Below are 25,400 nucleotides of genomic sequence, written 5' to 3' on the forward strand. Positions count from 1 at the left end.
TATGCAATTTCTGGGGACTTAAAGCATCATTTCAAAACTAAAAATAGATAAGAATGAAAATATTCATTGAAATATTATCTATAACAGCTAGGATTTAAAACAACCAGCAAGGTTCTTAAATGTTAATTGGAAAGACTGTGTTGAAACTTGTAAAACATGTTAAGTGAAAAGAGAAAATGCAAAAATAGCACACACATTATTACAACTAAGCCTCTAGAGATAAATGAAAATACAGAGTGACCATGTTAAACATCGGATAAACATCAATTTGTCTTTTTAAAACAAATTGCCTTTAATTGTATTGATTAGTTTACTTAGTAACACATCCTGGGTCAAGGTATTTCATCAAACAGGAAACATGCCTCCAAGAGGAATTTCCATCCTAGAAAGTTTGGCCTAAGTACCATTTAGGATTTTGCTAAGAAATTCAGACCTCGGGCACTTTCATTCACTCCGAACTAAAGACCTCTTTTGTAATGCCTGTTCTCTATTCTCTCCCCAGACATATAAAGTCCTGTGTGCAAACAAAATCTTTCAGTGATTATCAATTTCACAAATTCTTCTTCCTGAACTTGTTTTATCTTGTCACCCTTTTGAACAGGGAGATACCATTGCCTTTCATCAAGAAAACATGCGGGCATCTAAATGTGACAAATACTCCCCTAAAGTATTAGAACTTCAGCAATGTGAAGAAGTAGAAGCTCTGTGAACCCTACTCACCAAATCCCAGCAGCCAGATGGGTGAGTGTGAGCTCTCTCATCCAGAAAGCCTTGGTGCCCCTGAGGATATTGTGTGGATTGGCATTTTTGAATGGTGAATGATAAAATCTATTTTTCCTTAAGATTATAGCACAAGAAAAAGGAAAAAAACTTGCAGAAAGTCAGATCTCAGACAGAAGAGGGTGAAATATTTGTTTATAAATAAAAACAGTAGGCATCTATGTTCTTTTGGGGGCAGGTAGAGCTATGTTATTTGACAAATCAGTAATTGAAATTATAATCAGAAGGGGAGTGTTTGGCCTACACAGAGAACTTAGAGTTGAAATCATGTGAATGAAGAAATACAATGTAACTGATGAGTAGGTATTATGTCCTGGGTGTTTAAGAAAATTTGTCCACAAAAACATAAACAAGAGTTATTTTTCTTGGTTCCCTGGTAGAAACCTAAATCATTATTTAAATCTATTCAAAAGCCAGTCCCTCTGATTCTCATGATGATGTTCTCATTTTCTTTTGGGAAACTGTCACCCATTATCTATTTTGATATTTCAGGTGGTTGCTGTGTGGTAGTAGCTTAGCTCATCAGAAAGTTACAACCTCCAACCACAGTTGAAATGACTCACATCCATTGGAACAAAGAAAATGTCAAGAATTGCTTCCAGATCTGAGATGGCTGAATAGGAACAGCTCTGGAGTGCAGTTCCCAGCGAGAATAATGCAGAGGCTGAGTGATCGATCACTGCATTTCCAAATGAGTCATTACTGCCCACAGACCAGGAGATTTCTGGGCTGAAAAGCACCACACGTTTCCAGCAGGGCTGTTTCAGCTGGTGCAGTGGGTCTCCACACAAAAACTCACACATATCTGGGCAACCGTTTTAACTGGCACCTGGAACACCTGGGAGACAGAGCCACCCATTCAACTGAAAAAAGGGCTGAAACAGGGAGCCAGGTGATCTAGCTCGGCGGGTCCTACCCCCACAAAGGCCAGCAATCTGAAACACTCTGGATTGAGTTTCACAGCAAGCACAGCTAGACCCAGGATGGTCCAGCTCTGTGGGGGTAAGGGTGTCCACCATTACCGAGGCAGTCCACCACTACCGAGGAAGTCCACCATTACCAAGTCCGCCATTATAGGGGCAGTCTGCCATTACTTTTACACTGTTGGTAGGGTGTAAATTAGTTCAACCATTGTGGAAGACAGTGTGGCTATTCCTCAACCACCTAGAAATAGAAGTTCCATTTGACCCAGCAATCTCATTACTGGGTATATATCCAAAGGATGATAAATTGTTCTATTATAAAGACACATGCACACCTGTGTTTATTGCAGCACTGTTTACAATAGCAAAGACCAGGAACCAACCCAAATGCCCATTGATGATAGACTGGACAAGGAAAATGTGGCACATATACACCATGGAATACTATGCAGCCATAAAAAATGATGAGTTGTGTCCTTTGTAGGGACATGGATGAATCTGGAAACCATAATTCTCAGCAAACTGGCACAAAAACAGAAAATCAAACACCGCATCTTTTCACTCATAGGCGGATGTTGAACAATGAGAACACATGGACACAGGGAGGGGAGCATCACACACTGGGATTTGTTGAGGGGGAATAAGGGGAGGGACAGCAGGGGTACGGATGTTGGGAAGGGATAACATGGGGAGAAATGCCAGATATAGGTGACGGGAGATGGAAGCAGCAAACCACATTTCTGTGTATGTACCTATGCAACAATCCTGCATGTTCTGCACATGTACCCCAGAACCTAAAGTGTAACAAAAAATATATATATATATTTAAAATAAAATGTCAAGAATTTGTTAGAATTTTATGAAAGGAGGGTTTTTTTCCCACTGGGATTGCAGATTTTAGTAGAGATGGCATGGTTTGGGTAAAGTGTACTCAAGATGAAAAACTCCATAGAAGAAAGAGGAGCCCAGAGATGGGAGAAAAGACCCAAGTCCCAGTATTTTCAAAGTAGAAATGTTAACTGATAATACACAGTTATTTTCTGGTATGGTTTTACTTATCAAGTATGGAGTTACTTGAAGACCAGTTGTGAGTAATTTTCAAGGCCCTTAGTTCCCAAAGTTGCTTAATGTAGTCTCAAAAAGATGACATATAAGACTTTCTTTTAAAACCAGTCTACATGTCTATTTTACATCTATTTATTACTGAGAATGGGTTTTATTTTCTGAGACTAAATTACACTGATTGGGTAAAATGATTATTCATATAAATATTAGGAAGCAAGTGGGAAGCAGCCTAGCTTTTAAAACTCAAATCTCTACATATAATCTTTATTTTGATAGTGAAAATGACAGGAGTTAGTGCGAAAAGGAAAAGGACAATAAAAAACAAAAATTGTATCAGCCAGTCTATATGTTTAGACTGAGGGAAAAAAGAGAAAAGTTTTATGATTTATTTTTCTTTAAGTATCTAGAAGTCATAAGAGTTGGGCTAAATCTACTGAAATAAAACAAAGTGAAGCACTGAGAAAGTTATTTAATTAGTCCAAAAACAGTTATTACAGAGAAAGGACATTCATTTTTAGAGGGAATTATACTAGCCATGCAAACGGATTCAATTATTTGGATAATATAGTTAAGCATTTCCCTACTACTTGCCAGAAAAACCTCATGATTCATAAATTTTCCAACACAGAACAGGCTTAAAAATTGGTGACTGTAATCATTACTATTGCTGTATTGTTGACATATCGATCAGGTGAGAAAAAAAGCTGAGAGTTGTATCTCTTTAGGTAACTCTCCCCATATCTATATCTATATCTATATCTATATCTAATCTATATTAAAATAAAGTATATAGTGATTATATATATATGTATTTAGCTTTCCAGATAAATGTTATATGGTCAGAATTCACAGGTTAGTGCAGATAGCAGTGAGAACTGGGGTACGAGGGCAATGGGTAGTAAAGGCTACAGAATGTAAGTAGAGATGAAAAGTTAGGGCCAACTACCATGAAATGCTTGCTGCTGGGAATATATGTGTCAGCTTTATCTCTTTGTGATTTACACAAACTCTCTGCCCAGAGATCTTTTTCCTACATGCAGGGTCCATTACTCAGGGCTGACCAATCTCTCAGGAAAATGATTATTCATTTATCATTCTTACATTTTTTTATCCTTCAAACTCCAGTAAATCAATGGCATATTCCTTCATCCCCTTTAAAGGCCCAATGGTGCACTCTCTCCCTGAGGCTTATATATTGGATCCATTGTCAAAGGATATTTTTCTCATCTGCAAAACAGCCAATCTCCATTTAAGGGGTTACCAGTACGGACTACAAGTGTTTCCCATTCTTGAGGATATTATCATTCAGCGTCAAGGATATTGTATTTTCTGTTGTTCTTTTTTCCCCCTATATCAAGGATTGTTTTCTCTTTGTGTCATTTTCTGATTTTGTGCTCAACTTTTAACACTGGAGTGCTCTGGGGTTCAATCTTTCAACTTATTGTTCCTTTTCAAAGTGAGCTGATTTTGTCTCATGGCTATAAAGTCATCTATGGGTAGGCTCACAAATTGTATCTCTGGTCTTGACTGTTCTCCAACTCAGGACTCAACCACCCACATGACATTACCACTTGCCTGTCTAACATGTAACTGAACTTAAACAGATAGAATATAGAAGTGTTGATTCCCCTGCCCCAGATCCTGCATCTGTGTCCTCCCTAGACTCTCCATTTTGGAAAATGGCACCAACAGCACTCAGACAACCAAGGATTTTTGAGTATTTTAGTGTACCATTGTCATCCATCATGAAGTTCAGTTGATTCAATTTTTAAAACATATTCCCAATTCCAGAGCTTCCTTTCATGTATACCGTTGTCTTCCTAACTAAAGTCATTATTTTTTTACTTATCTAATGAATTTACCACCTAATTGGTTTTCCTTTTCTGCCTCCTGCCCTTGATACAATGATCTCAGCACCTAACAGCTTCTTAAAATGTCCATAAACTTTACGAACATATGACTTAAAACCCTCCACTGACTTTCTATCACTACCAAACTCATTTCCACTTCCAACACATCACATGTCATCTGGCTCAGCCGTTGCTCCAAACTCCCATATTCCCTTCTCTGTCTCTATTAACCTCATATGTTTTTTCTCTGCCTCAGTCATAATACCGTTACCCCTATATGATGGCCTTTGAACCTTTAATTTTTACTCCTAGAATGCTCTTCCACAATTCTTTCCATTGCTGAGTTCTCACAGTTCAGGTTCCAAACAACTGGGAGCTTTGACTATGACTCCATTTAAAATAGGGATATTTAGTAATGCTCTATCACATTACCCTATTTTACTTTATTCATTTTATTTAACATCAGTTGAACCACAATAAATTACTATTTTTAAAAAAATGATTGAATTATGACTCAGTCTAGTACATCTAAAATGTTATTTGTTGAGAGCAGAGACCTTGTTTGTCATATATTATATGTTCTCCACTGCCAAGAATAATGCCTAACACAAAAGCTTATACATGGAATATTATGCAGCCATAAAAAAGAATGAGTTCATGTCCTTTCCAGGGACATGGATGAAGCTGGAAACCATCATTTTCAGCAAATTAACACAGGAACAGAAAACCAAACACCACATGTTCTCACTCATAAGTGGGAGTTGAACAGTGAGGACACATGGACACAGGGAGGGGAACATCACACACTGGGACCTGTTGAGGAGGTGGGCTAGAGGAGGGATAACATCAGAAGAAATACCTAGTATAGATGACAGGTTGGTGGGTGCAGCAAACCACCATGGCACATGTATACCTATGTAACAAACCTGTGTGTTCTGCATATGCATCTCAGAACTTAGTGTATAATCAAAAATGCAAAAAAAGCATATTTCCCAAGTTGAATGAATGAATGAAGACTATAAGCGAATTATAGGGGAATTTGGCACAGTTAGAAAAGTCAGGAGAGCCTCCCTATGGGAGGGAAAATTGAATAATGGCTTGACTTTGTAGGTATAATGTGGTTTTCTTTCTAAGAGTAAGTGGTGGGGAGCAGAAATTTGGGGATGTAGTTAGTACTTCTGTGAAGAGTGATGGTCTACGCAAAGGCCCAGAAGCAGAAGGAAGCTTGCTGCACTGAACAAACAGAGTGCTCTCAATGCAGGAGTTAATGTGCAAGAGGATTGGTGGTATAGGAAGTGATCTGTTTCAAATTATTTCTCAGGGAAATACTTTTTCTTAAACAAAACTTTTTTTTTTCCTTTTCTGTCACCTAGGCTGGAGTGCAGTGGCATGATCATGGCTCACTGTAGCCTCTTTCCCGGCTCAGCCTCCTTAATAGCTGAGATTGCAGGCATGTGCTGCCAAATCCAGTAATATCTTTATTTTTTCTTAAATAGAGATGGGGCCTCACTATATTGCCTACGCTAGTCTCAAACTCCTGGGTTCAAGCAGTCTTCCTGCCTTAGCCTCCCAAAGTGCTGGGATTATAGACTTGAGCTCCTCTATAGAGCCTTAAACAAAACTCTGTGGAATTCTAATATATTTTCAAGACCCACCCATATCCTCTGGCCATTTGGGTCCCTCAGGGTCCTAAGAAATAAGTGTAGTCTACCAATTTAAAATGTCCAATTTGAGAAAGCATAATTTCCTACTAGGGAAGATCAACTTTCTGGGATTTGTTTATTGGACTGTAGTCCTTTGGAAGGGAGGAGCCCACTTCATGTACAGTGCCAAGCCCAGCCCTGGTGCACCAGGAATTTGTTATAAAATGCTCTCACAGTGTGGTGGGATGCCAGCTCTCACCTGGGTATTGAACACATGGGCTTTCATGCCACGGTTTCTATGTAAGACCAGAATCCACATGCCATAATATTAAAACACATTAAAACCCATTGGTCTGGTCTATCTCTGTGGCTAATGCATACCTTATCTCTTGGAGTTCCAGCTTTCTAAAAAAGAAAACAAAAATAAATCCTAGATGATGAGGAACTTGAAATTGAATCCCAATTCTATTATTACCACTGTGACCATGAATAAATATTCTCATCTCTTTGAGTTGTGAGAAGTAAATGGAATTATACACACCCAATCTTGGTGCATTGTATAGTACATAGTGATGTGATAATTACAAGTAATTGTTGTTGTTGTTAATATTAACTCTTTACAATAATGTTTCCTAAACTGGTCAAGCCTTAATTTTGCGGTCACTCTCTAACAGTGGTTCTCAAGTAGGGGTAATCTTGGGTCCCCAAGAGACATTTGACATCTCTCCAGGAGAGATTTTTGCTGAGACTTGGATGTGGGCGGGTGCTATTGACATTTAGTAGATAGAGATCAGAAATGCTGCTAGCATCCACAGTGCACAGGAACCCCCGGACCCCAACACGGAAGTATCTGGCTCAAAATGTCAATAGTGCTGAAGTTGAGAAACCTTATCCTATAAAATCAGTCTCTGTAACTTTCCCATAGGAGCATATGGCTTGAATATTTATTTGTGTTTCCCACTTTTGCTTACCTCTCTGGCCCCCACTAACATCAGCAGTTGCACTTTGTCTGGAATACAGTAGGCAGTAAATAATACTCTGATTAACTGAATGATTTGTCTCTTCCTACCTCACCCCAGTTAACCTTTGCAAGGAATCTTTGGTATATAGAGAATGCATTTGTAATCGGAACTCAGAATTCAGGATCTCAAATTTGAATTAAGTTAGCTTCCCAGGTGCTTTCTCTTAATTTACTATTTAGAAGCAGGAGTAAATTTTAACAACTGCAAATCTCTTAGACAAAAAGTTCACTTTTAGTGTATGTCCTCAATTTAGCTACATGGTTAAATTGCTTTACTTTATTTGCTCTGTTCAGATCCCTGCAAAAAAGATACATTTGGAACGTAATTTCTTCTTGAGAGACTTATAAAAGTGGCCTGTCCTCTTGTTGAAGGGGAGGATGCTGAGTTAAGGGAAAGGACAAGGTTCTTATACTGTTCCTGAGGTTTAAGAAACTCACCTGAAGTCAACAAAGAAGCACATTTCCAGGAGCCAGAGAGAAGCACTTGGGCTCTAATGAGGCTGTAACAAGCTGAGGTCTGTGCTTCTCACCCGTGGTTGCACATAAGAATCACCTGAGGAGATTTAAAACATACAGATGCCTGGGCCGCCTGCCCACACAATTTAAGCAGAATCTCCAAGATGAGCCTGGATGGCAGAGCATTACAAAGCTCCCGTGTCATTTATATATCCTGCCAGGGTTGAAGCCTGCCAGCATAGGTGAAGAAGTAGATGAGCAGTCATAACAACAGCTGAGCTGTTCTGGCAGAGGTAAGTCAGGCATCATTGCTAGGTTTCTGTTTTGCAGTGTTGGTAGGTACCTTGGTCACTGTTACGCTGAAAACGAACAAATCTTACACAGCATTGTTAATACCTTGTTAGTACTTTGCATTTTTTTTTTCGGTTTTCAGAGTCACATTTTTATTATATTTAATACTCAAATCCACCCCCAAGAGTAATCAGAAAATATATTCTGGTTTTGTTTCGTTTTTAGGTGAACAAATGGGTTCAGAAAGCTCACTTGACCTACCTAGGTTCAATTTGGTTTGTCCCTTTCTAATTTCTTGCGATCATTTATTTAATAACATATATTGAGTCTCTGCTGTGTGACAGACTTCCGAGTTAACTGGTTTGGAAATAGCAGTGGCAGTATGTAGAATTCCAGGTAGCAGAAGCGGTGGTAGAGACAGGAATGTGATATCATCAAGCAACTGAAAAATAGGCTTCCTATTAAATTTTATGTTGTAGGGTGCTGTGGCGGGGATGAGCTTACGGTTTTGAATTCATTGGAACTGGGATTGCCTGCTCTGTTATTCCTAGTTTTCTACCTTCAGCATTTATACTGTTCTTCCATTCTTAGAGTTCATTCTCTATTTTCAAAGCATGGCCTTCTTTGTAAGGTTTTTGTTGGTTTGTTTTGTTTTGTTTTTTTTCCACTGGAATTGGCTATCACTATACAGGTGCCTCTGCTACATACCTCAATCAAATGTTGAGTGTTTGTCCAGCCACCACGTGGCTCATATAACCAAGTGCTGGCCAATCATGGTAGTTTTTTCCTCTGTTTATAGTGATTGGTCTAAAATGTGAATATGTGTTTCCAGTAGGGCCCATCAAAGATCTATGAGATGTCACTTGAGGATACCAGGAGACATTGTGTCTCTCTTCCTTGTAAATTGTGAGCTGTGAGATGCCTTCTCTTTTGCATCTTGAAGTCCTGAAGAGAGACCTGGCTTGGCAAAATGTGCTAAGGTCAGCTCACAAAGAGAAGAGCTGAGAGCAGAACCAATAGAGGGAGAGAGTGAGAGCTCGGGACATGTTCTCTTGTACTCTGGATACACCTGTGCCTCAAACTTCCCAATTACACAAGCCAGTAAATTCCTCTTACTGCATCAAGGAGTATGAATTGTATTCGTTGTTTTTTCTTTTTACAGAAAATAATCTGATTATAATAGCACACATTCTAAAGGTTGGAACATTGGAAAACGCTTCTAACTAACCAGTTTCAACACAGGATAGGGTTATTACAAGTCACTGAAAATTGTACAGACAATGCTCCTCCAAGCGCAGTAGTCAGCCTTGGCCACACAGTATACCCCTCTGGGCAGCACGGAGTGTGAGGCATGCTTTGACGTAGTGATTCTAAGCATGGGGTCCCCCAACTGGCAGAGTCAGTATCACTGGGGAACTTAGAAATGCACATTCTTAGGCCCTTCCCCAGACCTATTGAATCAAAGACTCGGGCTGGACTCAGCAATTTATGTTTGGTTTAGATTTCATTGGATTTATTTTTTACTTTTTCTGGTCTTGGATCTCATCCAGAATATCACATTCAGCCCTGATGTCTCCTAGGCAGGCTGACAGCTTCTCTGGCTTTCCTTGTTTTTTATGACCTCAAGAGTTTTGGAGATTGTTTTTGTTTTTAATGGAGGTATAATTTACATATAATGAAATACAACAATCCCAACTTATAGTTGTAAATGTTTCGACCACAACCTATGTTTTAACAAGACCTCCAATATATCCTGATACACAGTAAAGTTAGAGAACCACTATTTCAAGGTTCTCAGAATTTTCTCTATTTTTTTTTTTTTTTTGGATAGAGCCAATCAAGGAATATCTTAAATGCTGATTATGGAACATTACCAGATAAACAATTTTCATTGTCATATGAAAAGTTGTATAAACAATTTGCCAGACCTAGACAACCTGGAAGTGTCTCAACCTATTTCTGTTAATAATATGACAAAAAACAGTAATGCTACTGATTAAGTATTAATCATTATTAACCATGACCTTCATCGTGCACTTGTTATATATTAGGAACCTTACCACTGTCTTTACATGTACAGGTATAACTCATTTAATTGTGCTTCACAATGCATGTTTTACAAATTGAAGGTTTGTGGCAATCCCCCATTGAGCAAATCTATCAGTGCCATTTTTCTAAAAGCATGAGTTTTCTTCTTATCTCTGTCATATTTTTGTAATACTCTCAATATGTCAAACTTTTTCATTACTAATGTATCTGTCATGGTGATCTGTGAGCTCTGTGATCTTTGATGTTACTGTTGTAATTGTTTTGGGGTGCCATGAACCATTCCCATGTAAGATGGGGAACTTCCTTCATAAATGTTCTATGTGTTCTGGCTGCTCCACTAATTGGTAGATCCCTAGCTCTTTCCCTTTTCTCAGGCTTCCCTCTTCCTTGAGGCACAATATTGAAATAAGGCCAATTATTAACCCTACAAAGGCCTCTCAGTGTTCAAGTGAAACGAAGAGTTGTACATCTCACTTTAAATCATAAACTAGAAATGATTAAGCTTAGTAAGAAAGGCTTAAGTCAAGACAGGCTGAAAGCTAGGTTTCTTGTGCCAAGTTGTAAATGCAAAGGAAAAGTGCTTGAAGGAAATTAAAAGTGCTACTCCAGTGAACACACAAATAAGATAGCAAAATAGGCTTTATTGCTGGTATGGAGAAAATTTTAGTGGTCTGGATAGTTCAAACCAGCCACAATGTTCCCTTAAGCTGAAGCGTAATCCAGAACGATGCCCTAACTCTCTTCAATTCTAGAAGGCTGAGAGAAGTGAGGAAGTTGCAGAAAAAAGGTTTGCAGAAGTTGCTTCATGAGGTTTAAAGAAAGAAGCTGTCTCTATAATATGAAAGTGCAAGGTGAAACAGCAAGTTATCCAGAAGATCTAAGTAATATTATTGATGAAGGTGGCTGCACTAAACTACACATTCTCAATGTAGACAAAGTTGCTTTATATTGAAAGATGCCTAGGAAAAATATCTAAGGCCTTCATAGCTAGGGAGGATAAGTCAATAACTGGCTTCAAAGTTTCAAAAGATAAACAGACTCTCTTATTAGGGAGTCTGGTGACTTTAAATTGAAGCCAGCACCCTCAAAAACCTCAGGCCCCTAAAGAATTATGCTAAATCGACCCTACCTATGCTCTATAAATGGAACAACAAAGCCTGAATGATAGTATATCCAGCATAGTTTATGGAATGTTTTAAGCCTTCTGTTAAGAACTACTCATCAGAAAAGATTCATTTCAAAATATTACTGGTTATTGACAGTGCACCTAGTCACCGGAGAGCTCTGTTAGAGTTGTACAAGGAAATGAATGTTGCTTGTGTTCGCTCATGCAACATCCATTCTACAGCCCATAAATTAAGGAGTAATTTTGACTTTCAGGTCTTATTATTTAAGAAATCGTTTTGTAAGGCTATAGCTGCCACACATAGTGATTCCTATGATGGATCTGGGCAAAGTAAACCAAAAACCTGGAAAAGGTTCACCATTGTAGATGTCATTAAAAACATTCAAGATTCACAGTAAGAGTTCAAAATGTCTATATTAATAAGAGTTTGAAAGAAGTTAATTGACACCTTCATGTATGACCTTGAGGAGTTGAAGACTTCAGTGGAGGAAGCAACTGGAGATATGGTGGAAATAGCAAGAGAAGTAGAATTGGAATAGGGCCTGAAGATGTGGCTGAATTACTGCAGCCTCATTATAAAACTTGAGCAGATGAGGAGCTGCTTCTTATGGACGAGCAAAGAAAATGATTTCTTCAGATGGAATCTACTTCTGGTGAAGATGCTGTGAATATTGTTGAAAATACAACATATTATTTAGGACATTACATAAACGCAGTTGATAAAGCAGTGGCAGGTTTTGTGAGGACCGATTCCAATTTTCAGGAATTTCTGCCATGGGTAAAATGCTATCAAAAAGCATTGTGTACTACGGAAAAACCTCTTGTGAAAGAAAAAGTCAGAGATGAAGCAAACTTCTTTGTTTTCTTATTTTAAGAAGTTGCCACAGCCACCCCAGTCTTCAGCGAACACCACCTTGATGAGTCAGCAGCCATCAACATCGAGGCAAAGCCTTTCACCAACAAAAGGATTATGACTCAGTGAAGGCTCAGATGATCATGAACATTTTTTAGTAACAAAGTATTTTTAAATTAAGAATATATATGGAGCATATGTATTATATATTATCCTCTCTGTATATTATATATATACTATCCTCTCTATAATATAAATTATATATAATATATATACTCCATATATATCCACTCTGTATATAATATATACAGATATATATATATATGTCTCAAGGCTGTATTATGTACATATTAGAGATAATGCTATGTATGCAATGCACCTGAGAGTAATAACTTAAGTATACCCTTATAATGATCCTGTATGACGGATGCACCTGAATGTGTGTTCTGAGCAAGGGAATCCAGGAGTAGCCAACCCAGAGATTCATTCTTCATTGTTTATGAGGAACATCTGAGCCTCTAGCCTTACCTGGAAAACAGACTATACAGTAAATCATGGCCCTGAGTTTTGGGCTAAATGAAGGTTGCTGGGTGAAGGTCATCAAAGAGAGAGTGTTGAGTGAAAATGCTATATAAACTGTATGCTGTTAATAAACAGTTGCAGTGTTCCTTCCTAACCCACAGCCACTGGGCCATGTGGATATGTTGTCTAGCCTGCTGCCACTGGACTGTAGGTAAGGCAGGTATCTTGTCCAGCCCACTGTCACTGAAATGTTTCTGTATGTAAGGTTGTTTTCCTTTCTGGACTGCCACCACTATACTCTTTCCCTTGTATGTAGGCTCCTAATAAAAATCTCATGACTTGTTTGCTGACTCTGTGTCTCTTCTTCAGTCCCTTGAAGTTGGTGTCTTCTCTATTGAGGCTAATAGGGGGGTGGCACTACACACTCTTAACAGACTACAGTATAGTGTAAACATAACTTTTATGTGCACTGGGAAGCAAACAAAAAAAAACTCATGTGACTTGCTTTATTGCAGTATTCATGTGATTGCTGTGGTCTGGAGCCAAATTTGCAGTATCTCAGAGGCATGCCTGTATTACCTCTGTGTTTAAAGTTGGCAATGTAAATTTTGTTTTGGTTTCTATGTCTCCTTGGAATGAGTTTTCAATACCTTTGTAAACAGTCCTGGAAATAGTGTCTCAATATCCTCATCTGAGCATCTAGACCCCCTGCAGTTCATCTCCTGTATTTGTGGGATGCATTTTTAAGGGGCTTTGGTGGCCCCTTTTATTCTCTCAGAAGAGATAACATCCTTTGAAAGAACCAGTGGAAAACCTTTTATTGTAAAAAGGAAAAACTTTTGAGAAGAGGATAGGAATAGAAAATATTTGCAAGTAATTCCATTATTTGTCTTTGGTTGCTTAAGTACATGTAACCCAGGTGGAATGACGGTGCAGTTTGCAAGCCATCTGCTTTTGCTATGGTAACTTGAAGCTAATGAAAATAATCTGGTACTGTGGAGAAGGAATCATATGTTATTTATTTGGTGGTGGTTGTCTTTTTGAGTGCTTGAAAGAATATTAGAGAGGTTCTACTGTAGTAGTTCCAAACGCTGATTCATAGTGGACAGCTAAGCGCCTAAAGAATTCCTAGGGAGCTTGCTGAAAGTGAAATTTTCTGGATTCAGCCCCTTTAGATTCTAAGTCAGTAGATCTGGAGTGGAGCCCAGGAATTCATATTATATAAAAAGCCTTTTCAGATAGGTTGGCAAACCTCTCTAAATCAAGCTCATTGGTTTACAAACTGTGTTAATTGTTTAAGGGAAGCACCTTAAGGGCTACTGACAATCCATCATGTTGCCTGACACTTTCATCCCTATATATTCTAAATTTTGGTTTAAGGCTTCATTTTTAAAAAAGGAATATGTTACAATTTTTAAAAATTATTATTATTTTTATCCCTTTGTTTTCCCTTATAGGGGATTTAGGGCTGAAGTCTGGGCCTTGTGATTTCCATAATAGTGTTTATTTTGCCTGCACCAGAGAGCCAAGGAGACCCCAGGACCCTGGAGGTCTGAGAGCTTTCCCAGAACTGTCTGACTTTTCAGCCATAAGGCAGGTAGAAGGAGATAATGATAATGTGGACAGCTCCCTTGTGGCTTCTGACCTGGGATATTCACCACTTAAAGCCTGACCCTTTCTGAACCTGGCTCATTCATTCACAGAAATCTGTTAAAGAGCAGCTTTCCTGTGTTCATGGATGTTCTCGGGGTGACAGCTAGAGGGAGAATTGGTAAGGCTGTGATAGGCTTAGTAGGGCTTAGAGGAGAGAACCATTAACAGTCCTGTGTTCCTCTTTTGGGGCCTCTGCTTGGATATAGTTGTGTTTCTTTTTGAGGAGCTGTACTAGGATACAGATTTTAAGATTCCTCTTCTGAAAATAAAAATCCTATTATATAAATCTCCAGGAGGGCTTATAATTTCAGTGCTAATTTTGGAGAACTGAAAAGTACAAATTGACAAATACAGGTATAAAAATATAGAAGGCAGAGGTTCATAAACTAGGATTTATGGGAAATCAAGAGAGAGACTGTGCCAATATATGTATGGAACCCCGGTGACGCTACCCATCCTTCACATATCTATACATTTTCTGTTCCAAGTTTTCTATGTAAATACAAAGCAGGCAAAAGAAAAATAATTGTCATGGTCCCTCTTATCAACTGAGATAGCTTTTGCTGGTATCTACATATATCCTTCTAGTAATTTATAAAGAACTCATTTTACGCCCAATACATGAAGACAAAGCAATGTTATACTCCTTGTAGAGAACTTTTTTTTTTCTTTAAGAGGGGAAATACTTTGACTTAATAAAGTATTAAAATGGTTTTTTAATGAGGAAATGTTAAAAAAAAAAAGCTTGCCTCAGGCAGTACCAAATCAGGATGTCAAGAGTTGTGCTTCCTACTAAGATAATATGTTCCATTATTATTTTAAAGGAAGGGTGTTAATTGGAATTATTCTGAAAAACAAGAAAAACCAATAAAGGGTGTGTGTGTGTATATGTGTGTGTGTATCATAAGTATGTATATGTAAAGAAATGTATTCTAAGAAATTGACTCACATAAGTAAGGAGGCAGGTAAATCCAAAGATCAACAGAGTGATTCAACAAGCAAAAGACCCAGGAGAACCAACAGTGTAAGTTCCAGTGCTAAAACTGGCAGTCTCAAGACCTGGGAAGTGTTGATATTTCATTGTAAGCTCAAAGGTAGGAAAAGACCAATGTCCTGCCTCAAGATAGGCAGGAGGAGTTCCCTGTTGCTTCTAAGCCCCATAGTAGAATATTCAATGTGCTTCACTCAGCCTGTCAATTTAAATGTCAAACTCATCCCAAAACACCCTCATGGAAACCCCAGAATAACATGTGATTACATATTTGGGCATTCCATGACCCGGTCAAGTTGACACATGAAATTAACCATCACACAAATGCAAGACCATAAAGAAGGATGCCTTCAGAGGGAATTTCAAAAGGCCTCTGTTCAATTTTCTAAGTCCTCTTTCTCACCTGTTTCCATTCCAGCCTTCTAGTTAAGTTCAGTGTCTTTGGATCCTTTCTTTGGACTCATCCCCCTCCCCACAGAATTAGAAGATGCCAGGTGCTTCTTGTGTTTTACACAGTTTCTTTAGTCTTCCCCTGGCAGAGGGCTAGAGCAGGTAATTCTAATTTGATCTCTCTGTATCGTGAAGCTATAGTTTCCTTCTGACATAATTTGAATGGAAACATAGCCTAATAACACAAAGATTAATTTTCTCTTAAATATATCTGCTATATTCTATGAGTGGGATGAATGCCCCATTCAGTCTGTGGGAAGAGTGCATATCTCTTCTCTTGAGACTACTTTGACACTATTTGAAACTGCCTTTGCAAAAATTGTAACTGAGGAAATTATGACAATGAAAGAGATTGGACCTAACCAACTCCATCTTGCCTCTAACGTTTAAGCTGTGCTTATTCATTCCTCAGCATAGGCCGAACTAACCTTGGGAAGGAATTTAGCTTCTAGTTTAACTCTGAAACAAAATCGATAAGCATTCTCTCTTGGGGACCAGTCTGCCTTTGTAGGACTAACAAATTAGCCACAAGATTAGAAATTATGGTTTAGGGGCCATGAAGTCTCTGGCTGCAAGAATCTGAACCTTCCTACATTGCTCCTGTGAATAATACCACTATCACAAAACCTGAAAATCAATGTCTGAGATATTTTGCAGACCCTGCACTTTATGCACCAGCTGACACCACCCAGACAGGTGATGTGGCTCAGCCAGTTCTATGATCCCACCCAGGAACAAAAGACAGCAAGAAAAATTCATCTTGATTGGCTATGATACTATCCCCAACCTGACCAATCAGCACTGGCCAATTCCTGAGCCCCTAACCCACCAAATTATTCTTAAAAACTCCAATTGCTGAATGCTCAGGGAGACTGATTTGAATAATAATAAAATTCTAGTCCCCTGCACAGTCAGCTCTGTGTGAATTACTCTTTCTCCATTGCAATTCCTCTGTCTTGATAAATTGGCTCTATCTAGGCAGTGGGCAATGTGAACCCATTGGGTGAGTTCTGAACTCCTGCAGGCATTCCGAACTTGCATCCATGAAATGCATTCTAAGCCTTCTTCCTGGGAGTGTCTTATTGTGCATATTTCCCATCTGCTAGAGCCACTGCAGAGGAATGGAACCAGCCTTAAACATTTTTTTTTCCTAATCCCTGAAGGGATATAGAAACACTTTATAGATTACTCTTTTTCCTTAACGTATGAATCTTTTTGGGTAGGGGGTATATATTAAGTATTTGAACATCAAAGGGGTCTATGACCCCAAGATGTTTTTAAACAATGTTGATGGGTTTCAAAAGTAAAACTTGACAATTCCCTAAATAAAAGAATACACAGGGAAAAAAAATTCTGCTTTTGTCTTTATTGATATATGTGTTCTACCTAGAATATGGTGCTTGATTAAACAGGGCAATAAAAATAATTCTGTTGTAGAATTCTGTAGAATCAAGTCTTCTTCCTTCTGTCCATCATCTCTCTTTGCTATGGGACAATTGATAGACAATTGTGATTACTTTTGATTCCATAAAGTAATTTGGAAAGCTTTGTTAAACTATATAAGTCCTAATGTGTGTATGTCAAAGGTTAAAGGTCACAGGAAAAATAATATAGATACTGTTGTGATTTTAATTTCCTTCCTCTGTGGATTGAAGGACTCAGTATAACTTAGAATGTTTTCTATAATTTCACTTACCCTTTGAGTCTACATGTTAAGACCTAACTGTTTTTACGTAGTTGGATGCCCATAAAAGATCTGCATTCTTCTCTTGGTAAGGATGCCATGGAAGTTTAGACTTGAGCCTACAGTCAACTGGGATAAACCAGAAAAAGAGGCCCATATGATAGACCCTTTTGTGTGACTTCATAGAATCAAAAGTAATGACATTTTTCTGTCAGTTGTCTCATAGCAAAGAGAGATGATGGGCAGAAGGAAGAGTTCTTGGTTCTCCAGTAGAACAGTAATTCAGTTTTATGTAGACCTGTAATATATTTTTCCTTCTATTGCTTCCCATTCCCAACTCCTAGAATGGAGCCCAGAATATAGTTTGGGTGCCTGGGCCTGGCCAAATTCTCTGTTGACCTAGGAGATTATCTTTAAACATTATTTTTTCATACTTGCTCTGTATATATTTTTGCCAGACTTGGAATGCAGTATAGGTGTCAACCCCTAAATAAGAAAGTAGGTTCTGACACAGGTATATAATCAAACATAATTTTCCTTTTGCAACATTTCATAAAGAAAAATAGAACATTTTAAGTTGTTCAGATACTTTCATTATCTTATACTGGTATTCTTCTTGTGCGTATGTGTGAATTGTCATACAAAGCTAGGACAGAGCTAAAATAATAATATCCTGTATCATTTCATTTTTTATTTTTGTATTTTCCCCCCTGCCTGTCTCTCTTCGATATTCCTACTGTCCTTTCATATTGCCTGCTGGGCCAATCTTTTCTGAAATAAAACAGTAGAATTTTCTTATTATGTTTCAAGTATTTTAAAGATGCTGCTGAATTTCCAGAGCCCCTTGCAACTAGGCAACAGTCTCCTGAACTCTAGCCCACATGGGGAGAAAAGGGGTATATAGCTCTGGGTCTTGGGAAAGGATTGAAAGACTTGAGCCCTAGGATCTCCCCTTTGCAGACTTTGGCTTTGGGGATGAGTGAGCCCAAGCTGAGGATAAAGAAATGTCACAACAGAAGTATCTGGAGTTTGTTTTCAGATAATGTGGTGCAAATATGTCTTCCAGTTGAAACAAAGGAAAAATAGAAATATCAGCTGAAAAAATCAGCATTTGGGAAGGCAAATTGATCACTCCAAGTTTCTGGTTTGGGAATCAGAGCACAGCACGTTCTAAATTCAGAGCAGAGGGGTAACTGTTGTGCTTTCGAAAGTAGGCAGAGTGAGGTAATGAGTCGGGACAGCAGTGAGAGTTGTGGGTTCATTGACTGAGAATGTGGGTGCCTGTGCTACTGAGGAAGAAGGCTTAGAGCACATTTCATAGGTGTGAGTTCAGAGAGCCTGCAGGCACATTCTCCATAGAGCAAGAGCCATTGACCTTGTGGCCTGGTTTGCATTTTCCATATACTGCTGTCAGCATTCCTTGAGCTGGGATGATACAGCTATAAGAATAGGTGTAATATACCTGCCTGACCCTCCAGGTAGTTGCTGGCATTCTCCTGTGCCTCACTACTCTATATAACCTGTAATAATAAAGACAAAAGCTAACCTTTATTATGGACTTAATATTCTTCAGGCATATTGGTAAGCACTTTGCATGCATTATCTCACTGAATCTTCCCAGGACTCTGATGAGCTAGCTACTACCACTGTTACCACTTCACACATGAGGAGACTAGGTTGGAAAATATTAAGTAACTTGTCCATTTAAGTGCACAATACGGAAAATAGGTTTGATTTCAGCAGGACCAGCTACATTTGCAAGTCCCAATTTTCTTGTTAGAAACCAGCCTCAAACACAGAAACTGTCAGAAGTTAGCAGTTCTAAAGCAGCTTCCAGAACCCAAGAGAAAATCAACTATGAAACTACCTGGTCATTGTCATTTATGACTGTTCCTCATTGAGGAGCTAAAGCCCCTGCTAGAACCCAGTAGAAAATTACCTAGGAAACTACAAGGTCATTATCACTTATGACTGTTGCTCATTAATGAATGAATGTCAGAGCTAATAGAAAACAGAGGCTTGGTGGATACCAAAGCTAGCTGGTCTTCTAAATTTGCTCCAATTTAACTAATTCTCGACAATATATTCTTCTCTTCTTTCTTATCCTCTATCTTACTTTTCTCTTCTATTTATGCCTGATCCAACCCTTGGTTCTCTCTTGCCCATCTACTCTGTATATCTATATGGCAACTTCATTTTTGGAAAAAGCCATCTTCCTGCCTCTCTTTCCTCTGAGTTATTGTTTCCTTCACTATCAGTTTGTCATTCTTAGGGATGCTGTTAGTTCCTAAGAGAAGACATTTGCCTCTAAATCAAGTTTTACACTTGAAGTAATTTTGTACTGATAATCTTGGAATTTGCCAGTATAAAAATGGCAAATGAGATATATCAATGTGTACATGCCCTTTGAGCATTCAGGAAGAGATGCCCTGTATAATTCAAATCAGGTATTTCCATCCTCACAACTTAAGTAGCAGTAACCAGCAACAGTCTGTCCTTGAACTGTTTGTTCTCATCTAGACCTGACCATGCATTTATGAGTTCATGCTTAAATGCTACAAGGCTTGTATTTTACTTTATTTGCAAATAGCAAAGTGATTTTTATCTTTTTCTTTCCATTACGGAAAGGTAGTACCTACTGTGGCCCAGACATGCATCTTACTGGAAGATATCTGCTATTTTTATAACTTGTGGCTTGGAGTGCTCAGACACAGCTAATGGGATAAAGTGATATGCTTTCCTCTAGTTTCTGATATATAGTGGTTTTCAGATCAGTTTCTGGATTTAAAAGAACTTGCAGAAAGATATCAGTAAACAGTTACTCCAGGCAGCTTGGCATGTTTCTTTTCATTTTAATGTTTATTTTGAGTCTTTGTAGGTCATAAATTTTTTAATGGATTTATTTTTGCTCCAAAGAAGGTCAAGAGGATTACCCTCAAATTTTAGAGGTGTGGGGCAGACAGAGACACTGGGAAGAAAAGGAGGGTGGTGGTTGCATAAATGAATTAGCAGGAGATAAACAAGATTTCGGAAGAAACCTGGGATCAATCAATTTTCTCCCCCTTTGAAAAGCGTAGAAATGTGATTTTATGTCTTTAAAACTGGTTCTAAAAGGTATTTTTCTAAATTAAAAACTTGAAAACAGTAAAGAGAAAAGGAAAAACTAGCTTTTGCATTAAATACACCTTAGCAATGAGATCACCCTGGGTGGGAGGAAGAAAGAGGAGGAGCAGGTTTTAAAAGGTAATATTTTTAGTTTTGCTTTATAATTGAGCAACAAATTAACATTTTGAATCAGTGACTAGCTTCTTAAGATTTTTAAAGTGAAAGGAATATATTTAACTGACTTTATGATCATGATCAAATATTCTAGGCGTCCTTATGCTTGAGATTTCAATTTTATACGAGGTACTTCCAATTGCAATTGCTGGAAGAGATTGGTTTATGAGATGTGAGCAAACTCAATTTGAAAAGAAAAACACGTTTGAGCTCTTACTCTGTGCATAGCACAGTACTGGGCATCGTGGAGCATGCAAAAAAAAAAGAGACATTATGATGGGGCGCACAATCAGTATATGCAGAACATTCAGAGCAGGACAGAGAGGGACTCAAGTGTGGCACCACTGTAAGGCACTTAGGATGACTGGTGGGAAGAGGGATTAAGTCAGGTGGGGTGGAGCTTGAACAAATGTTACAAAGTAGAATATTTCAACTAAGTATCAAGAGAAAAAAGGAATTATAAATGCAGAAGGTCCCTAGGACCTATGGGTAAACCCTACCTGTGTCTGTAAGCTACAGTGGAGATTGCTGCTGGATGACTAGATAGTGTGAGCTACGGAGTAGGCAACAATGAGATTGTAATATACTGAACATTTATTAAATACCAACTGTATGCTGAATACCACTTTAAGAATTATGGTTACAAAAATAAGTAGAATTTGGTACTCAGTAATCTCACTGCCTACTGAAAGAATCAAACAAGTAAATTAATTATTAAATAAGTAACACACACAGTAACAGGGGTTTTAAGATCTCTTGTGGGAATAAGAAAGGATATAGGATATCATCTAGGTGGGGTTCCTAGAAATAAATATAATAATATCTTTCCCATTATAGTGCTCATATCCAAAAACTGGATTCAGACACATTTGTATAAATGTTATAAGAAAAATCCTAAATGGCAATTGTCAATTGTTTTTCCTGCAATTCAGGTCCTAATGTGTTCGGATTCGAAAATTGTGTTTCTTTTATCTGTACTATTTAGCTTTACCATTGCAGCTGATGATTTGGAGGTTTGAGAAATTTAAGAGAAAAAAAGAAAGATCCAGAATCAAAGAGTTTTTTAAACTTTTTGGGAAGCATTTATATAATACACACCCCCGTTTTGAGCAATGTAAGCACTGCAGACTCAAGCTTCTGTAGTTTGAAAGCCAAATGGATTGTTTGAGAGAATCTGGTTTCTGCTGATAATTGGAAGAAGAATAAGAAGGTTATAAGCAAATAATAGGCTAAAAAGTAAACAATATTTCGAGAGCAATTTTATTTGTTATTCCTAGTTCTTATAATTAAGTCTCAGCTCAGTAATTTGTTTGGAACTAATTTTTAATAATTATTTGCAAGTCATAGGATGCTGGGCCTATGGGTACACTAACAACTGTGTTAAACTGACCTACGTGAAGGTAAGGCTGTAGAAATTCAGAAAGGTTGTGGTGATAGTCAAAAGTTTTGAGTATCATGTGCTATTTACAATGGAAAATAGTCGTATGGAGATAAGGGGAGACAGGGTGCCTCATTTGTAGGCTTTATAGAAAAAAAATCAACATTCAGTCTTTCACTTAATTTATCCATTTCGCTAAATATTTGAGTGCCTTCTGTTGGCTAGGCATTGAATAAGTCTCTGGTCAAGATTTTAGGATTAAGCAAGTTTTGTCTTTGAAACCCACCCAGCTAAGCAGTTTGCAATCCTTTACTGTAGTGATAACAATACTAGCTATACTTATTGTACACTTACTATGTTCTAGTGGGTTTATAAGTATAAACTCATTTAATAATCTTACATATTTTATGAGGTACTGTTATTAATTTTTCTTTTACAGTTGACCCAGTTGAACATCAGAGGTAGTAAAAAACTCACCAAGGCAATACAGTCAGATGGTATCCAATTCAAGCAGCCTGACTCTAGGTTCTCGACTCTGAAATACTTAAATACAGTGCATATCTTGTCCATCAGCCAACAAGAGGGTATTGAGTATATCCACCTACCTGTGAATCTTTCAAGGCAGCGATCCTTTCTTCATTCCTTTCTTATGCCCAGAACTTAACATGGAAACCTATAATAGATATTTATTCAATGGTATTGAATAAATATTGCAAGAAATATTCAAAATATATAAGATAAAATCCCTACTTCATATACCCTAATTACCACTGTAAATATATTTGTTAAATAATTTTTGAAACTTAAAGCAAAAGTGTGTGGTATGTTCATTCAATGTCATACTGGTGCATTGTTTAAAAGGCCCACCCAATAATTATTTATTACTTTAGGACAATATACCCATTTACTGATTTACTAGATGTGGACACTGTGAAATTACATGTTTACTTATAGATTTGTGTATAGTAATGACGGAGACACTGAAAACAGGAATGATTTTCTGATTCGTAGTAGGGAAGTTGAAGATAAACACTCAGAGTCTGAAAGACATTGGACACTTAGGAAGCCATAAAGATTTCTTCCAGTTATGGAGAACCCATCTCTCTCTCTCTCTCTCTCTCTCTCTCATATACACACACACACACTCTCTCTCTCTCTCTCTCATACACACTCTCTCTCTCTCATACAAACACACACACGCACACTCTCATACACACACACTCTCTCATACAAACACACACACATACTCTCTCTCTCATACACACACACACACTCTCTCATACACACACTCATACAAACACACACACATACTCTCTCGCTCTCTCATACACACATACTCTCATACACACACACTCTCTCTCTCATACACACACTCTCTCATACAAACTCTCTCTCTTTCATACACACACACTCTCATACACACACGCACACACTCTCTCATACACACATACACACTCTCATACACACTCTCTTTCTCTCTCATACACACACGCACTCTCATACACACACACACACACTCTCTCTCTCATACACACACACACTCTCTCTTACTCCTCGCATAATTTATATAAATTATAACTATCATATTCTTCTCTGCTTCTCCAACTTTTTTTGGTACCAGGGACTGGTTTTGTGGAAGACAGTGTTTCCACAGGCTGTGGGGCTGGAGGGGATCGATTCTGGATGAAAACTATTCCACCCCAGATCATTGGGCTTTAGTTAGCTTCTCCTAAGGAATACCTTTGTACTTCGTTTGTGTCTTCCACTTACCTAAATCCTACTCCTTCTTGCAGACTTGACTCAAAAGCATTATCTTCAATGCAGACTTCCCGGGAAACTCCAGCTCTCAGTCACCTCCTTACACCTTCCTATTTACATAGCAGAGTTTCTCAAATGGTTTAAATACCCTGCAGAGTGGTTACCAAAATGCAGATAGATGGCTGAGCTCCTTCTCCAGAGATTTTTGAATCAATAGGGTTGAGGTGGGATTTTGAATCAAAAGACTTGAGAATCTGGACTTTTAACTATCCTTCCAGGTAATTCTGATTGTGGGGTGGAGGGGGGGTCCAAAGATCGGATTTTGAGAAGTACTGCCCTGAGCGTTTAGAATTCAGAGAGGAGATCAAAGTGTAAGCATCCCCAGGCTTTTCTCCTTATTTTTATCTATATTTCCATGTCTAATTCACAGAATTTTTATGAAACAGAATCAGGAGACTTAGGTTGATAGAAAAAGAAAAGACAACAAAGGTAAGAGAGAAAGGAAGGTTCCTTGTTTGAATCCCAAGGAAAACCAGAAAAAGAAAAGAAATAGTAAGAAAACTAAGTCAATGTATATTAGGGAAAATTGAGGATGAGATGAGAGAGAGAAAGGTGAGACAGAGAGAGAGGAAGGAAATGAATTGGGCTGCAGGAATGTTTTTGGCACAGGGACAGTGGTGAAGTGTGAGACCACTGGGGAGGTAAGAGAGATTTGGAGATGTATTGCTGTGAGTTGTGGCTGGATCATTTTTTGTGGTCTTAGAAAGACTCAAATACAAGATGTGATTTGCTATAGACTGAATGTGTTCTTTCTCCCCAAATTCATGTGTTGTAACCCAATCCTTAATGTAATGGTATTTGGAGGTGGAGCTTTTGAGAAGTGATTAGGTCAGAAAGGTGGAAACCTTATAAAAGCCCTTGGTGTGGTGGCTCACGCCTGTCATCCTGGCACTTTGGGAGGCTGAGGTAGGTGGATCATGAGGTCAGGAGTTCAAGACCAGTCTGGCCAGCATGGCGAAACCCGGTCTCTACTAAAATTACAAAAGTTAGCTCGGCATGGTGGCATGTGCCTGTAGTCCCAGCTACTCAGGAGGCTGAGACAAGAGAGTCTCTTGAACCAGGGAGGCAGAGGTGGCAGTGAGCTGAGATTGTGCCACTGCACTCCAGCCTGAGTAACAGAGCAAGACTCCATCTCAAAAAGAAACAAACAAAACAAACAAAAAAACCTGTAAAAAGAGACATCAGAGAGCAATTTTGCTTCTTTTTTGCCATGTGAGACACAGCAAGGTGCCATGTTCATAGATTCACCATCTGTGAACCAGGAAATGTTCCCTACTAGACACCAAATCTTCCAGCACTTTGAAGCTGGACTTCCCAGCTTCCAGAACTGTGAAAAATTAATATTTTTTTTTGATAAGTCACCCAGTCTGTGATATGTGATATTTTTTTAACAGCAGCCTGAACAAGCTAAGACAACATTTCATTTAAGTTACTTTTTGCCTTTTACTATTTAATACTAAGAGCTAATCAAATGTGATCTATACAGTGAACCACATGAGAGCTCCTAAATGTATTACAGTTATACAAGGAACTAAACTGTTCTCAAGATGTTCATTATCTGGTTGCAG

The 25,400-nt window shown here is 38.3% G+C and overlaps 1 long non-coding RNA gene across 1 annotated transcript in view; it reads left to right on the forward strand.

The window, feature by feature from the left end:
* Positions 1–2,558, forward strand: part of LOC103788314 (uncharacterized) — a 28,568-nt gene extending 26,010 nt beyond the window's left edge. Inside the window, exons 2-3 of the long non-coding RNA XR_614204.5 lie at positions 602–741; positions 1,273–2,558. This is a non-coding gene — a long non-coding RNA (uncharacterized LOC103788314). The remainder of the gene's footprint in view (positions 1–601; positions 742–1,272) is intronic.
* Positions 2,559–25,400: the final 22,842 nt, after the last annotated feature.

Source organism: Callithrix jacchus, chromosome 15, assembly GCF_049354715.1.
Source record: "Callithrix jacchus isolate 240 chromosome 15, calJac240_pri, whole genome shotgun sequence".
Taxonomy (NCBI): Eukaryota; Metazoa; Chordata; class Mammalia; order Primates; family Cebidae; genus Callithrix; species Callithrix jacchus.